Raw genomic sequence first — 18,202 nt, forward strand, 5'->3', positions numbered from 1 at the left:
GATAAGAACATTCTTGTGGAAGCAGATCCAGAACCTGAAAGGACTCTGAAGAAAAAATTAAGAGAAGCTAAAATACAACAATCCAGAGATAACCTTTCAGAAATTTTCGAACAGGAGAAGGAGATGGCAGCCAAAAATAATAATAATGTAAGGAAGATGCTTGGTGACTTCACTGCACCTAATTCCAATTTACATGGAAGAAGCATCTCCATTCCTGCCATTGGAGTAAACAACTTTGAGCTGAAACCTCAATTAGTTTCTCTAATGCAGCAGAACTGCAAGTTTCATGGACTTCCATCTGAAGATCCTTTTCAGTTCTTGACTGAATTCTTGCAGATATGTGATACTGTTAAGACTAATGGAGTAGATCCTGAAGTCTACAGGCTCATGCTTTTCCCTTTTGCTGTAAAAGACAGAGCTAGATTATGGTTGGATTCTCAACCCAAAGACAGCCTGAACTCTTGGGATAAGCTGGTCACGACTTTCTTAGCCAAGTACTTTCCTCCTCAAAAGCTGAGCAAGCTTAGAGCTGATGTTCAAACCTTCAGACAGAAAGAAGGTGAATCCCTCTATGAAGCTTGGGAAAGATACAAACAGTTGACCAAAAAGTGTCCTTCTGACATGCTTTCAGAATGGACCATCCTGGGTATATTCTATGATGGTTTATCTGAGCTATCAAAGATGTCACTGGACACTTCTGCAGGTGGATCCATTCACCTAAAGAAAACGCCTGCAAAAGCTCAAGAACTCATTGACATGGTTGCTAATAACCAGTTCATGTACACTTCTGAAAGGAATCCTGTGAGTAATGGGACGCCTATGAAGAAGGGAGTTCTTGAGGTTGATACTCTGAATGCCATATTGGCTCAGAATAAAATATTGACTCAGCAAGTCAATATGATCTCTCAGAGTCTGCATGGAATGCAAGCTGCATCCAACAGTACTCAAGAGGCATCTTCTGAAGAAGAAGCTTATGATCCTGAGAACCCTGCAATAGCAGAGGTAAATTACTTAGGTGAACCTTATGGAAACACCTATAACTCAACATGGAGAAATCATCCAAATTTCTCATGGAAGGATCAAAAGCCCCAACAAGGCTTTAATAATGGTGGAAGAAATAGGTTTAACAATAATAAACCTTTTTCATCATCCACTCAGCAACAGACAGAGAACTCTGAACAAAATGCTTCTAATTTAGCAAATCTAGTCTCTGATCTATCTAAGGCCACTGTGAGTTTCATGAATGAAACCAGGTCTTCCATTAGAAATTTGGAAGCACAAGTGGGCTAGCTGAGTAAAAGGATCACTGAAATCCCTCCTAGTACTCTCCCAAGCAATACAGAAGAGAATCCAAAAGGAGAGTGCAAGGCCATTGACATAAGCATCATGGCCGAACCTGAGAGGAGAGGAGAGGACGTGAATCCCAAGGGGGAAGACCTCCTGGGACGTCCAGTGGTCAATAAGGAGCTTCCCTCTGAGGAACCAAAGGACTCTGAGGCTCATCTAGAGACCATAGAGATTCCATTGAACCTCCTTATGCCCTTCATGAGCTCTGATGAGTATTCCTCTTCTGAAGAGAATGAGGATGTTACTGAAGAGCAAACTGCCAAGTTTCTTGGTGCAATCATGAAGCTGAATGCCAAATTATTTGGCATTGATACTTGGGAAGTTGAACCTCCCTTGTTCATCAATGAACTAAGTGATCTGGATCAACTGACATTGCCTCAGAAAAGACAGGATCCTGGAAAGTTCATAATACCCTGCACCATAGGCACCATGATCTTTAAGGCTCTGTGTGACCTTGGTTCAGGAATAAACCTCATGCCCCTCTCTGTAATAGAGAAACTGGGAATCTATGGGGTGCAAGCTGCTAAAATCTCACTAGAGATGGCAGACAGCTCAAGAAAACAGGCTTATGGACAAGTAGAGGACGTGTTAGTAAAGGTTGAAGGCCTTCACATCCCTGCTGATTTCATAGTCCTGGATACTGGAAAGGAAGAGGATGAATCCATCATCCTAGGAAGACCTTTCCTGGCCACAGCAAGAGCTGTGATCGATGTTGACAGAGGTGAAATATTCCTTCAATGGAATGAGGACTCCCTTGTGTTTAAAACTCAAGGATCTCCCTCTGCAACCATGGAGAGGAAGCAGAAAAAGCTTCTCTCAAAGCAGAGTCAACCAGAGCCCCCACAGTCAAACTCTAAGTTTGGTGTTGGGAGGCCACAACCAAACTCTAAGTTTGGTGTTGAACTCCCATATCCAAACTCTAAGTTTGGTGTTGGAGAGTCTCAACAAAGCTCTGCACATCTATGAGGCTCCATGAGAGCTCACTGTCAAGCTATTGACATTAAAGAAGCGCTTGTTGGGAGGCAACCCAATGTTTATCTAATTCTTATTTTTATTGTTTTTCATGTTTTCTTAGGTTCATGATCATGTGGAGTCACAAAATAAATATAAAAATTGAAAACAGAGTCAAAAACAGCAGAAGAAAAATCACACCCTGAAGGAGCATCTGTCTGGCGTTCAGCGCCAGAACAGGCATGGTTCTGGCGTTCAACGCCAGAAATGGCACACAAATGGGCACTGAACGCCCAAAATGGCCACCAACCTGGCGCTGAACGCCCAGAGTTGGGTACAAAGGCATTTTTACATGCCTAATGGGTGCAGGGATGTAAATACTTTGACACCTCAGGATCTGTGGACCCCACAGGATCATCTCAGGATCTGTGGACCCCACAGGATCATCCCAGGACCTGTGGACCCCACAGGATCCCCACCTACCTCCACTCACTTCTTCTCACCACTCTCTTTCACACAACCCCATAAACACTCTTCCCTAAAAACCCCTCACCAATCACCTCAATCTCTCTTCCCCACTAAACCTTCACCACTCACATCCATCTCCTCTTCCCCATAAACCTACCTCATAAACTCCACCTACCTTCAAAATTCAAAACCAATTTCCCACCCAAACCCACCCATATGGCCGAACCAATACCCCACCTCCCTACCCTATATCAAGCCCTCCATTCTTCATCAAATTCACACAACACACCCCTCTACACTCCTCTTGGCCGAAACCACATCTCCCTCTCCCTCTCCATATTTCTTCTTCTTCTTCTTCTATTCTTTTGTTTATTGCTCGAGGGCGAGCAATATTCTAAGTTTGGTATGGTAAAAGCATAGCTTTTTTGTTTTTCCATTACCATTGATGGCACCCAAGACCGGAGAATCCTCTAGAAGAGGGAAAGGGAAGATAAAAGCTTCCACATCTGAGTCATGGGAGATGGAAAGGTTCATCTCCAAAGCCCATCAAGACCACTTCTATGATGTTGTGGCCAAGAAGAAGGTGATCCCTGAGGTCCCTTTTAAACTCAAAAGAAATGAGTATCCGGAGATCCGACATGAAATTCAAAGAAGAGGTTGGGAAGTTCTAACAAATCCCATCCAACAAGTCGGCATCCTAATGGTTCAAGAGTTCTATGCCAATGCATGGATCACCAAGAACCATGATCAAAGTAAGAACCCGGATCCAAAGAACTATGTTACAATGGTTCGGGGGAAATACTTAGATTTTAGTCCGGAAAATGTGAGGTTGGCGTTCAACTTGCCAAACATGGAAGAGAACGCACGCCCCTACACAAGGAGAGTCAACTTTGATCAAAAGTTGGACCAAGTCCTTATGGACATATGTGTAGAAGGAGCTCAATGGAAGATTGACTCCAAAGGCAAGCCGGTTCAACTAAGAAGATTGGACCTCAAGCCTATAGCTAGAGGATGGTTGGAGTTCATTCAATGCTCAATCATTCCCACTAGCAACCGGTCTGAAGTTACTATAGACCGGGCCATCATGATCCATAGCATCATGATTGGAGAAGAGGTGGAAGTTCATGAGATTATATCTCAAGAACTCTACAAGGTGGCTGACAAGTCCTCCACTGTGGCAAGGTTAGCCTTCCCTCACCTCATTTGCCATCTATGTTACTCAGCTGGAGCTTTCATAGAAGGAGACATTCCTATTAAGGAAGAGAAGCCCATCACTAAGAAAAAGATGGAGCAAGCAAGAGAGCCCATTCATGGAGCTCAAGAGGCGTATGAAACTTATCACCATGAGATTCCGGAGATGCCTCAAATGCATTTTCCTCCACAAAACTATTGGGAGCAAATCAACACCTCCCTAGGAGAATTGAGTTCCAATATGGGACAACTAAAGGTGGAACATCAAGAGCACTCCATCATGCTTCATGAAATAAGAGAAGATCAAAAAGCAATGAGGGAGGAGCAACAAAGACAAGGAAGAGACATAGGAGAGCTCAAGGACATCATTGGTTCCTCAAGAAGGAAACGCCACCATCACTAAGGTGGACTCATTCCTTGTTCTTATTTCTTCTGTTTTTCGTTTTCTATGTTATGTGCTTATCCATGTTTGTGTCTTCATTACATGATCATTAGTAGTTAGTAACTTTGTCTTAAAGATATGAATGTCCTATGAATCCATCACCTCTCTTAAATGAAAAATGTTTTAAATCAAAAGAACAAGAAGTACATGAGTTTCAAATTTATCTTTGAACTTAGCTTAATTATATTGATGTGGTGACAATGCTTCTTGTTTTCTGAATGTATGCTTGAACAGTGCATATGTCTTTTGAAGTTGTTGTTTAAGAATGTTAAATATGTTGGCTCTTGAAAGAATGATGACTAGGAGACATGTTATTCGATAATCTGAAAAATCATAAAAATGATTCTTGAAGCAAGAAAAAGCAGCAAAGAACAAAGCTTGTAGAAAAAAAAAGAAAAAGAAAAAAAAAGGGGCGAAAAAAAAATTTAGAAAAAAAATAGAAAGAAAAAGAAAAAGCAAGCAGAAAAAGCCAATAACCCTTAAAACCAAAAGGCAAGGGCAAATAAAAAGGATCCCAAGGCTTTGAGCATCAGTGGATAGGAGGGCCTAAAGGAATAAAATCCTGGTCTAAGCGGCTAAACCAAGCTGTCCCTAACCATGTGCTTGTGGCGTGTAGGTGTCAAGTGAAAACTTGAGACTGAGCGGTTAAAGTCAAGGTCCAAAGCAAAAAAAGAGTGTGCTTAAGAACCCTGGACACCTCTAATTGGGGACTTTAGCAAAGTTGAGTCACAATCTGAAAAGGTTCACCCAATTATGTGTCTGTGGCATTTATGTATCCGGTGGTAATACTGGAAAACAAAGTGCTTAGGACCACGGCCAAGACTCATAAAGAAGCTGTGTTCAAGAATCATCATACTGAACTAGGAGAGTCAATAACACTATTCGAAATCTGAAGTTCCTATAGATGCCAATCATTCTGAACCTCAATGGATAAAGTGAGATGCCAAAACTATTCAAGAGGCAAAAAGCTATAAGTCCCGCTCATATGATTGAAGCTCTGTTTCATTGATAGTTTGGAATTTATAGTATATTCTCTTTTTTTTATCCTATTTTATTTTCAGTTGCTTGGGGACAAGCAACAATTTAAGTTTGGTGTTGTGATGAGCGGATAATTTATACGCTTTTTGGCATTGTTTTTAGTATGTTTTTAGTAGGATCTAGTTACTTTTAGGGATGTTTTCATTAGTTTTTATGTTAAATTCACATTTCTGGACTTTACTATGAGTTTGTGTGTTTTTCTGTGATTTCAGGTATTTTCTGGCTGAAATTGAGGGACTTGAGCAGAAATCAGATTCAGAGGTTGAAGAAGGACTGCTGATGCTGTTGGATTCTGACCTCCCTGCACTCAAAGTGGATTTTCTGGAGCTACAGAAGTCGAAATGGCGCGCTTCCAATTGCATTGGAAAGTAGACATCCAGGGCTTTCCAGCAATATATAATAGTCCATACTTTGGCTAAGAATAGACGACGTAAACTGGCGTTCAACGCCAGCTCTCTGCCCAATTCTGGCGTCCAGCGCCAGAAAAGGAGCCAAAACCAGAGTTGAACGCCCAAACTGGCACTAAAGCTGGCGTTCAACTCCAAGGAGGACCTCTACACGTGTAACACTCAAAGCCCAGCCCAAGCACACACCAAGTGGGCCCCGGAAGTGGATTTATGCATCAATTACTTACTCATGTAAACCCTAGTAGCTAGTTTATTATAAATAGGACCCTTTACTATTGTATTTGGCATCCTGGATTGTATTTTGATCCTGTGATCTCGTTTTGGGGGCTGGCCTTCTCGGCCATGCCTAAACCTTCACTTATGTATTTTCAATGGTAGAGTTTCTACACTCCATAGATTAAGGTGTGGAGCTCTGCTGTTCCTCAAAGATTAATGCAAGTACTACTGTTCTCTATTCAATTCTTCTTATTTCTCTTCTAAGATATCCATTCGCATCCAAGAACGTGATGAAGGTGATGATTATGTGTGACGCTCATCATCCTTCTCCCTTATGAACGCGTGCCTGACAAACACTTCCGTTCTACATGAAATAAGCTAGAATGAATATCTCTTAGATCTCCTAACCAGAATCTTCGTGGCATAAGCTAGAATGATGGCGGCATTCAAGAGAATCCGGAAAGTCTAAACCTTGTCTGTGGTATTCCGAGTAGGATTCAATGATTGAATGACTGTGACGAGCTCCGAACTCGCGATTGCAGGGCGTTAGTGACAGACGCAAAAGGATAGTAAATCCTATTCCAGCATGATCGAGAACCGACAGATGAATAGCCGTGCCGTGACAGGGTGCGTGAGCATATTATTCACTGAGAGGATAAGATGAAGCCATTGGCAAGGGTGATGCCTCCAGACGATTAGCCGTGCCGTGACAGGGCATTGGATCATTTTCTCGAGAGATAACCGAAAGTAGCCATTGACAGTGGTGATGTATCACATAAAGCCAGCCATGGAAAGGAGTGAGACTGATTGGATGAAGATAGCAGGAAAGCAGAGGTTCAGAGGAACGATAAGCATCTCCATTCGCTTATCTGAAATTCCTACCAATGATTTACATAAGTATCTCTATCCCTATTTTATTATATTAAATTTGAAAACACCATTATCCATTTATATCTGCCTAACTGAGATTTGCAAGGTGACCATAGCTTGCTTCATACCAACAATCTCCGTGGGATTCGACCCTTACTCACGTAAGGTATTACTTGGACGACCCAGTGCACTTGCTGGTTAGTTTTATCGAAGTTGTGAACCATGGTATTGGCACCATGTTCTTGGCGCCATTGCCAGAGACAAGAAAGAGCCATGAATTTTACATAATTAAAGTGTAATCACGTTTACGCGTACCAAGTTGCTCACGTTGCCAGGGATTGTTCGAGCCTGGACATCACAATTTCGTGCACCAGTGGCCAAGCTGGAGAAGGACTTGAAGAATGAGGAGACGAGTTCTCAGTCATTGGCAGCTTCGTTGAGGTTGGCTGAGGACGCAGTCTTGATGCACAAGGATAGTTATGTTACCTCTTATCGAGAGGTGCTGCGCCTGAGGGAGGAGCTCGACCATGCCCGAGAAGATTATTCTGAGCTTCAAGGTCATCTCGTTGGCAGCGTGACTGCTGCTTACGAGAACTTGAAGGAGCAAGTTCGGGTCATTGCTCCCGAGGCCGATCTCACCCTTTTTAGCCTGGATAATATAGTCAGGGATGGCAAGATTGTCCCCGATGATGAGGGTGATGATGATGATGTTGTTCCTCCCCCTGTGTCTTCTACCAAAGTGCCGACCTTTTCGGTTCCTCCTGCTGTGCCCGACTCGGATTGCCAGATCTTGAATCGGAGGATGGAACTGTGGATGCTGTGCCGATCCAGACTCGCCCTCCTTCTCCTTGTCCTGATGCTGCCAAGAAGGTTCCTGATGCTTGCTGATCTCTTCTTGAAAATTTGTGTAGTTGGCCCGGCTTGTGGGCTCTTTTAGAACTTTTTTATTTATTTGATGATACTTTCTAGTTGCTTGTCTGGCAACTTTTTATTTTGAAAAACAAAAGGTAACTTGTTATCTCTTTTGTGGTAGGTTTTGGTGGCCTTCCAAGCCTTATAACTTTACAAAGTAGAAGTAGTTGCTTGACTTGACATCTTTTTTGTTTTTCTATTGATGTTCGAAATCTTGCTGCTCGACCTCCTTGGATTACTTTTTTGTTTGTAGTTTGAATCCTTTGAGGTTCCGATTTGTGGGGTCCAACTTGTTTCTCGGGTTTCTGTATTTGTGGCCGGTTCCTTTGCGTTGGTCCCTTTCTAAGTTATTATTGTAATCCCCTCTTTCAGAGATTACTTTTATAAGTTTTTTGTAGGAGATTGACTTCGTCAGGTCAATCTCTTTTTAAGTTATTTTTGTGATCCTCTTTCTTGGACCTTTGTCAGGTCTCTTTCAGGGATTACTTTGATAACTTCTTGGTAGTAAGAGTCTGACTTGGTTATATCGGTCTCCTTTAAGTTACTTGTAGTCCTCCTTCTTGGATATTTGTCAGATCTCTTTCAGGGACTACTTTGATAACTTTTAAGTAGTAGGAGTCCGATTTCGTTATATCAGTCTCCTTTAAGTTATTTTTGTAATCCTCTTTCTTGGACCTTTGTCAGGTCTCTTTCAGGAATTACTTTGATAAATTTTCAGTAGTAGGAGTCCGACTTGGTTATGTCGGTCTCCTTTAAGTTATGTAGTCCTCTTTCTTGGATCTTTGTCAGATCTCTTTCAGGGACTACTTTGATAACTTTTAAGTAGTAGGAGTCCGACTTCGTTATATCGGTCTCCTTTAAGTTATGTAGTCCTCTTTCTTGGATCTTTGTCAGATCTCTTTCAGGGACTACTTTGATAACTTTTAAGTAGTAGGAGTCCGACTTCGTTATATCGGTCTCCTTTAAGTTATGTAGTCCTCTTTCTTGGATCTTTGTCAGATCTCTTTCAGGGACTACTTTGATAACTTTTAAGTAGTAGGAGTCCGACTTCGTTATATCGGTCTCCTTTAAGTTATTTTTGTAATCCTCTTTCTTGGACCTTTGTCAGGTCTCTTTCAGGGACTACTTTTATAACTTTTCATTTTGGGCTGACTTTGTCATGTCGAGCCCTTCTAAGTTAAAGTAATCCTCTTTAATAGGGTTGGCCAGACCTCTTTCCAGGGTTTACTTATAACTTGGGTTGACTTGGTCCGACTTCTCCACGTCGGCCAGTCTTTAAGTTATTATTTTAGCAATCCGTAAGACCTCGTCAGGTTCTTTTTTAGATTACTTTCGATAACTTCTTACATTATTCTGTGTTCATCTTTGCCGATTTGTAGAAAGTGGTTGTTATCTCTAGATCGTCCTTTGGGTGAATCGCGTTTTCACCTTTATCGAACGGTTGTCTTTATCGTGATCGTGCAGTGAAATTGTTTTTCACTTTCTGCCGATCTGTTGCTTTATAATCGGACGATGAATGCTTCAGATTAATGCGTCTTGAAATCTTTGTAGAATATCTAAAATATATTTTACTTAAAGGAAAAGTGCAAATATATACATATGGGATTGTCTGAGTCTCAACTTGGTGCCTCATTAAAAAACCTTTTCAGGAAAAAGAGTGCATCCAATGATGAGATCCTTTATCTTTTCTAACTGTAGTACCTTCTGAGGTTGCAGGCGTGCCATGACCTGGGAAGCTCTCGTCCATCGAGTTCAGACAGTCTGTAGTAGCCCTTTCCGAGTACTTCTACAACTCGGTAGGGTCCTTTCCAGTTTGCTGCCAGCTTTCCCTCTCCCGGTCGAGTTGTTCCAATATCATTTCGGATTAGGATGAGATCATTCTCTGCAAAACTTCTCGGCACTACCTTTTGATTATATCTGGAAGCCATTCGGCGTTTTAGAGCTTCTTCCCTGATCCGAGCTCTTTCTTGGATTTCGGGTAACAAGTCAAGTTCTTCTCTCTGAAGTTGGGAGTTTGCTCCCTCATTGTAGTAAACTACTCTAGGCGACCCTTCCTCAATCTCTACTGGAATCATCGCCTCTATTCCGTATGCTAATCGGAAGGGGGATTCCTTCGTGGTGGAATGTGGTGTTGTTCGATATGCCCACAGGACCTGTGGAAGCTCTTCTGCCCAGGCTCCCTTTGCATCTTGTAATCTCTGTTTTAATCCGGCCAATATGACTTTGTTAGCAGCTTCGGCCTGCCCATTGGCTTGTGGATGTTCGACGGAGGTGTACTGGTGCTTTATATTCAAGTCGACTACTAGTTTTCTGAAGCCTGCATCTGTGAATTGGGTGCCATTGTCTGTGGTTATTGAATATGGAACCCCGAACCTTGTGACAATATTTCTATATAAGAATTTCCGGCTTCTTTGAGCGGTGGCATTGGCTAGGGGCTCTGCCTCGATCCATTTTGTAAAGTAATCTACCCCTACTATGAGGAATTTGACTTGTCCTGATCCCTGTGGGAAGGGGCCGAGAAGATCGAGTCCCCATTTTGCGAACGGCCAAGGCGAGGTCACGCTGATGAGCTCTTCTGGCGGGGCGATGTGAAAGTTGGCATGTTTCTGACATGGTGAGCATGTCTTTACAAATTCTGTGGCTTCTTTCTGTAGAGTTGGCCAATAAAATCCCGTCCGGAGCACTTTTCTGGCGAGAGCTCGTGCTCCGAGATGATTGCCACAGATACTACCGTGTATTTCTTCTAGCACTTCTCTTGTGTTGGAGGTTGGCACGCATTTTAGTAAAGGTGTTGAGACTCCTCTTTTGTACAGGATGTTGTTTATGATGGTGTAGTACTGTGCCTCCCTTTTTAGCCTTTTTGCGTCCTTTTCTTCTGTGGGGAGCGTTCCTGTTCTAAGGTAGTTGGCTATAGGGGTCATCCATCCTTGGTCCTGACTTATTATAGTCAGGACTTTTTCCTCTTCCGAGATTGACGGGTTCTGCAACATTTCCTGGATGAGGCTTCTATTGTTACCCCCTGGTTTGGTGCTGGCTAGTTTTGAGAGTGCGTCAGCTCGGGCATTTTTTTCGCAGGGTATGTGGCAGATCTTATACTCCCCAACTTGTCCGAGCTGTTCCTTGGTTTTATCCAAATACTTTTTCATGGTGGGATCTTTGGCTTGGTAGCTCCCTGTTATTTGTGATGTGACCACTTGTGAATCGGTGTAAATGTTGAGTTTTTAAGCTCCGACTTCCTTAGCCAGCTTCAAACCAGCTAATAATGCTTCATATTCCGCCTGGTTGTTTGAGGCCGGGAACCTGAACTTGAGGGAGAGCTCAACTTGGGTTCCTTGGTTGCTTTCTATTATCACGCCCGCACCACTTCCAGTTTTATTTGAAGAACCGTCTACGTAGAGATTTCATTTTGTGGGGGTTTCTAGGGCATCTGTGAATTCTGCGATAAAATCGGCCAGCTACTGTGATTTGATGGCCGTCCGAGCTTCATATTGGAGGTCAAACTCTGACAACTCGACTGCCCATTGTAGAATTCTGCCTGCTAGATCTGTTTTCTGCAATATTCCTTTTATGGGCTGGTTAGTTTGAACCTTAATGGTGTGAGCCTGGAAGTACGGGCGGAGTCATCGAGATGTTAGGATAAGAGTATAGGCAAATTTTCTATTTTCTGGTAGTTCAGCTCAGATCCCTGTAGTGCCTTGCTAATGAAGTAGACGGGTTGTTGCCCATTTTCGTCTTCTCTGACTAGTGCTGAGGCTATTGCCAGACTCCCTACTGCGAGATATAATATGAGCGGTTCTCCTTCTCGTGGTCGAGATAAGATAGGTGGCCGTCCTAAGAACTCCTTGAAGTCTTTAAATGCTTGCTCACATTCTGTCGTCCATTCGAACTGTTTTCCCTTTCTTAAAGTAGCATAGAAGGGGAGAGATCTTATCGCAGCTCCTGCTAAGAATCGGGATAGGGCGGCCAGTCTCTCGTTGAGTTGCTGTACTTCTTTAACACAGGTTGGGCTCTTCATGTTGAGTATGGCCTGACATTTGTCTGGATTTGCTTCAATTCCTCTTTGAGTGAGCATGAAGCCTAAGAATTTGCCTGCTTCTACTGCAAATGTGCATTTCGCGGGATTGAGTCGCTTGTCATGTTTCCTTATGGTGTCGAATACTTGAGCCAGGTCGGACAATAGCGTCTCTTCGCTTTGTGTTTTTATTAGCATGTCGTCCACATAGACCTCCATGATGTTTCCGATGTGATTCAAAAAAACTTTATTCATTAGTCTTTGATAAGTAGCTCCTGCGTTCTTGAGACCGAAGGGCATCACGATGTAACAGTAGTTTGCCTTTGGTGTTAAAAATGAGGTCTTTTCTTGATCTGGTGGATACATGGGGATTTGGTTGTATCCTGAATACGCGTCCATAAACGAGAGATATTTATATCCAGAGGAAGCATCTACCAGGGTGTCAATACTTGGGAGTGGGTATGGATCTTTTGGGCAAGCTTTGTTGAGATCGGTGTAATCGGTGCACATTCGCCACTTCCCATTCGATTTTTTCACCAAGACGACATTGGCTAGCCATAGCGGATATTTAACTTCTCTTATAAATCCGGCTTCCAGTAGTGCCTGTACTTGCTCTTCCACAGCCTGGGATCGCTCTGGCCCCAGCTTTCTTCGTCTCTGCTGTACTGGTCGAGATCCTGGGTAGACCGCCAACTTGTGGCACATTAGCTTAGGGTCTATGCCTGGCATGTCCGCAGCTTTCCATGCAAAGAGGTCGACATTATCTCGCAAGAATTGTATTAGCAATTCTTTTAAATCTCCTTTGAGGATTGTATCGATATTAGTTGTTTTTTCCGAGGTGTCCCCGATCTGAATTCTTTCTATCTCGCTCTCTGGTTGGGGGCGAAGATCTTCTCGTCGTTGAACTCCGCCCAACTCGATTGTGTGGAACTCTTCTCCTTTGCCTCTGAGGTTTAGGCTTTCGTTATAACAACGACGTGCCATCTTTTGGTCAGCTTTTATCGTGGCTATCCCTTTTGGAGTTGGAAACTTCATACATAGGTGTGGGATCGAGACTATTGCGCCGAGTTGGTTGAGTGTTGTCCGACCTATGAGAGCATTGTAAGCTGAACTTACATCGACTACGATGTAGTCTATTTTGAGGGTCCTGGATTGGTCTCCTTTTCCGAAGGTTGTATGTAGTGATATATATCCTAGTGGTCGAACCGGGGTATCGCCTAACCCGAACAGACTGTTTGGATATGCCTTAAGTTCTTTTTCTTCTAAGCCGAGTTTGTCAAAGGCTGTCTTGAATAAGATGTCGGCAGAACTCTCTTGATCTATTAAGGTGCGGTGTAGGTTGGCGTTTGCCAATATGATGGTGATGACCATGGGATCGTCGTGTCCTGTGATGATGCCGGACGCGTCCTCCTTAGTGAATGTTATCGCTGGGATGTTGAGTGCTTCCTCCTCTCCTTCGACATGATACACTTCTTTGAGATACCTTTTGCGGGAAGATTTGGAGATCCCTCCTGCTGCGAATCCGCCATGTATCATGTGGACATGTCTTTCTGGTGTCCGAGGTGATCATTCTGTTCGCTCGGTATCTTCATCCCTTCGTCTTTTTCTTTGATCATCATCTCGGGTGGCCAGGAATCGATCTAATTTTCCTTCCCTTACCAATTTTTCTATGATATTTTTTAAGTCGAAGCATTCGTTGGTGGCGTGTCCTCTGACCCGATGATATTCACAATATTCCTTCCGATTTCCTCCTCCCCTTTTTCCTTTGAGGGGCCGTGCTGGGGGATTTTTTCTGTATGGCAGACCTCTTTGTATATTTCGACTAGGGATGCTCTGAGGGGAGTATAATTATGGTATTTTTTAATTTTTTCCCCTTGTCGGTCTTCTTTTCTCTTGGATTCATTGTCTCTGTCACGGTAGGAGGCCCCCAATTTTGAAGTCTCTCCTAACCGAGCATTTTCTTCCATGTTGATGTATTTTTCTGCCCGTTCCTGCACTTCGTCTAAGGAGGTCGGGTACTTTTTTGATATAGACTGGCTGAAAGGTCCCTCTCGTAGGCCGTTGATAAGTCCCATGATGGCGGCCTCTGTGGGTAAGCTTTGTATGTCCATGCATGTTTTGTTGAATCTTTCCATGTAGTTGTGGAGGCTCTCCTGATCTCCTTGTATGATCCCTAGTAGACTGGGAGCGTGTTTAGCTTTATCTTTCTGGATAGAGAATCTGGCAAGGAACTTTTCGGCTAGGTCGTCAAAGTTTGAGATGGACTTGGGAGGCAAGCTGTCGAACCATCTGATCGCCGTCTTCGTGAGGGTTGTCAGGAAGGCTTTGCAGCGAACGGCATCTAAGGTATCGGTAAGGTACATTCTGCTTCTGAAATTACTGAGATGATGGTTGGGATCCGTGGTGCCATCGTACAAAATCATGTCTGGGAGTTTGAAGTCTTTTGAAATTTTGGTTTTCATGATCTCTCTGGTGAATGGATCCTGTTCTTTACGTGAGCTTTCCTCAGGAGTGATCCAAGGGGCCTTCGATTTGAGATTGGCTTCCAATTGCTGTAATTTTTCTTCCAATTCTCGACGTCGGCGTATCTCTCTTTGTAGATCCTTCCCAATTTCTCGTTGTTGTTGGGTTTCTTTTTCAAGTTGCTTCAAGCGATCTTGAAGTACTTCTATTGCCCCCGGGTTTGCTGGATTTTTGTCTCCGTTGGATTCTGGGGTGTCTTTTAGTGGGGTGTCCGCGTTTTTGTGGGGCGTTCTGTTTTCTAGATCTGAATCGTGATCGTTGTCATGGTTGTCCGCCATGGTGTTGGGATGACTTCCAGGTTCCCCGGCAACGGCGCCAATGTTCCGAGGGTTACCTGAAACTGTAGGTCGATCTCGGACGAGATCTTCTATGCTGGTCGGAGATGACGTGTCCGGCTGGCTGGTGGCGGCCGGAGCTGTTGTGTCCGACTTGTTGGACTTGCTGCACTGCTGATCCTTGGCCACCGGAGGGTGGGGGGTACCTGCAAGAGACTCCGATGCTTAAGTTAGCACGGGTATTTAGCAGGTTCTATGTAGAATCAGAGTATGAGTTATACCTGGGTGCTCCAGTGTATTTATAATGGTGAGATGTGACCTTTTGGATAAGATAGTTTAGTTATCTTATCTTATCTTTATCTTTGAGTTGAGGTCAGCGTATCTTTCAACGGAACCGCCTTTATCTCTGTAGGCTTGAACTGCCTTTGGATTTGGGTCGTGTTCCTCTATTTGGGCCCTTTACTGGGCTCTCCTGTTGATTTGGCCGATCTCTTTAAGAAGAGGTCGGATAGCCGGACCTGAAGAGGTCGGTCGCTTTGCCACCAATCATCCCGGGTCGGACAGTTCGACCCAGGGTATGAACAAAAGTGATATTAGAATTACCATCCTGTGCAATCGCAACCATTAATACTGACCAGCGACTTATAATGCCTAAAGGCCTCAATGCATGGTGGGAATGTCCAGAAAAATCGACGAAAATAAGCTGATGACTCGTCAACCTGGTCTCCAACTCGCACAGGACTCGTCTTCAGCATTGCAATGCTACACGACATGGTTGTGTGCACACCTAGTGCCCATCTTGGTAACTCATTGTATGACTCTTTTCAATACCTATAAATTTGCACAACAGCCTTCTACTTAGCCAATCAAACCTTTTTGTAAGTTGGGCTAAAACCAAAATTTGCTTCTGTTGCATTCTGTAGTACCTTAATCGATATAGTTGCATCAGCTCTGACCAAAGAAAATATGAATTCAGATATAACATGATAGTCAAGCTTCCTCTGATCACTAGAAATCTCTGTGGCTAGACATGTATGAGGTCCATTATATCTTCTGACCTCCCAAATACCTTTTCGTTAGCAAAGAATGATCCAAATCAACCAATTGCAACCTTTTCCAAATTTCTTACACTTTTCATGGTACTTGATATGATCTGACTCCAACACTCTAAACTCAACCCCATGATGAATGTTATAAGTCTTCACACTTAGAGCAGCTTTCTCTTTACTCTGAAACTGTTGACCAACTTGGAACTCAGTTGGAGTTACTGTATCATGTGCATCTCTGCCCCCAAATCAGGATTCTACATCTGAAAAATCCTGATGTACCATTACCTCGAAATTTAAAGTCGAAAAGTGCGGGGATATTGTTGAATTTCCATGTGCAATGGCCCACACTAACCAACTAGACTACTCCTCTCTAGATCGTCATCAATATCCTCATCTATCATAGCAGGCTCCACATCGTCGTCATCATGCAGTACATGCTTCACGAGATTCGGTTTTCACCCTCCCTTGGAACCGGGATCATAAACAGGAGTATCTGCCATCACAATTAAAAGCTCACCAAAAGATCGATTATCACCGATTTCTCTATCATTAACGCAGTTTAGATCAATTGCGAAGGACGGAGATACCACCAAAACTGCTTCGAGTGCAATTACAAGTACATATGAAGAGACAACAACAGGCATTGAACTAGAGGCTCTTGGCATTACTATAGCTAAATTAAAGAATCCGATTCGATCTCTTGAACTAGAGACCACATCTGACATCTCCAAACTTGGCCAATAGTTCTTGAGTTCTCATCTCGAAAAATTGACAACGACAGTGAAATAAAACTTGCAAAGCTTCATCATTATCTATTACAAAGGAGTCATACTTCACACTATCTCGGATAAAAAAAATCAGAATCCTATAAAATAATTTCTCCACCCATTCATGCCATTAACACCTAATTTCTGGGTTATAGTATTCTGAAACTTAGCAAAACTCGTAAAAAGATTGATAAAGACACTCAATGGATCCTTATCAGTAAATTTTATTCTCTCTCATATTTTTTTCTTAATCATCCATCTGTAGTGCACAAGATCTAAAAGACTATCATCACTAGCCATTGTGAGTGTCATTCTAATGAAGAGCAAACTTTCTGGTTGTATTTATAAGACATACTCTCATAGCTAAATTGAACGGAGTAAATTTAAAAAACTTATTTGTAAATGGTAGCTAGTAATTCGAATCAATTAGATTCGATTTATCTTGGAGCTACATCTAGAGAATCAAAGTAAATTTAACAATGAATCCCGAAATGCTATGGTTCTTAAAATTTTTTTCAGAAGTAATTTGTGGGATCATGCACTTTTTCCTATATATATATATATATATATATATATATATAAAGAAAAAGTGCAGTTGGTTCAATCCAACCTATTCTTAAAATAAACAACTCGTACACTGATAATGAGAAATTTGTTATGTCGGTCTAGAATTTCTCTCATAGAAATAAGAACTTCGTTGTAAGCATAGCTCCAAACCAACAAATAATTCTCACATAAAAAATTTTGGTTGTCACAAGTACAAACCCCAATAAAAATTAACCGAAGTATTTAAACATCGGGTCGTCTCACAAGAAATTGCAATGAAGTGATCAATTATTGGCTATGAAGATGCAAGGGGGGTTTGATTTGGTACTTGACAAGAAAATATAAATGACAAGAAAGTAAATGACAAGAACTAATAAAAGGAAGGAAAAGAACTCTTGGCTAGACATGGGAAATTGAGATCACCATCCTTGTCTACAAACCATATATTGACAATTATGAGGAACCAAGCTCATTAAGTGTACTTCTATGCTTGAAGTATGTCAAATGGCTTGATCAACATCAATCCATAAGTCCTAACCTAGCTACTAATTGACTTAGTAGTAGGCTAGTAGCAATGGTTATCAAATTGACCATCAAGGGTTCTCAAATCACCAATTCAATGAGACCCAATGACTCAAGTTTATCCAATTTCCTTAACCTAGGTCAAGAGTCAAGAAAACTACTCAATAACTAGTAGAAGCATTTCATCAAACACCTAGAATGTAATGAAAGTAAACATCACAAAATGTAAGAATTAACAAAATCCATAACTAACATAAGCAAGAAATCAACAATAGCAATGAAGATAGACATAAAAGAAGACATGGAAACATAAAATTGTATTAGAAGAAATCAAGATTCAACAATGGTTCATCAACATAAAAGAGAGCAAAATAAGAAATTAACAAGTAAAACTAGAAGATCAAAGATGTAATAACAAGAAATTAAGAGGGAAAGCTAAATCAAAACAAGAATCAAAAGTTGGATCCAAGATAATTTGACCTAAACTACCCTAAATTCTAGAGAGAAGGGAGAGAGACTTCTCTCTCTAGAATTCTACCTTAAAACATGATGAAAACTAAACTATGGCTACTTAGTTCATTCCTCCCTCATTCCTTGGGTTCAATAGCATCAAAAATGAGTTGGATCGGATTGGCCCCAAAATACTTCAGAAATCGCTGGCCACGA

The 18,202-nt window shown here is 42.2% G+C and overlaps 1 non-coding gene across 1 annotated transcript; it reads right to left on the reverse strand.

Moving 5' to 3' along the window:
* Positions 1–519: 519 nt before the first annotated feature.
* LOC148570065 (small nucleolar RNA R71) lies at positions 520–627 on the reverse strand. The gene has a single exon (XR_015908090.1). It is a non-coding gene; the product is annotated as a small nucleolar RNA R71 (small nucleolar RNA).
* Positions 628–18,202: the final 17,575 nt, after the last annotated feature.

This window comes from Arachis ipaensis, chromosome B3 (assembly GCF_059453495.1).
Source record: "Arachis ipaensis isolate K30076 ecotype BB chromosome B3, ASM5945349v1, whole genome shotgun sequence".
In the NCBI taxonomy this organism is placed as follows: Eukaryota; Viridiplantae; Streptophyta; class Magnoliopsida; order Fabales; family Fabaceae; genus Arachis; species Arachis ipaensis.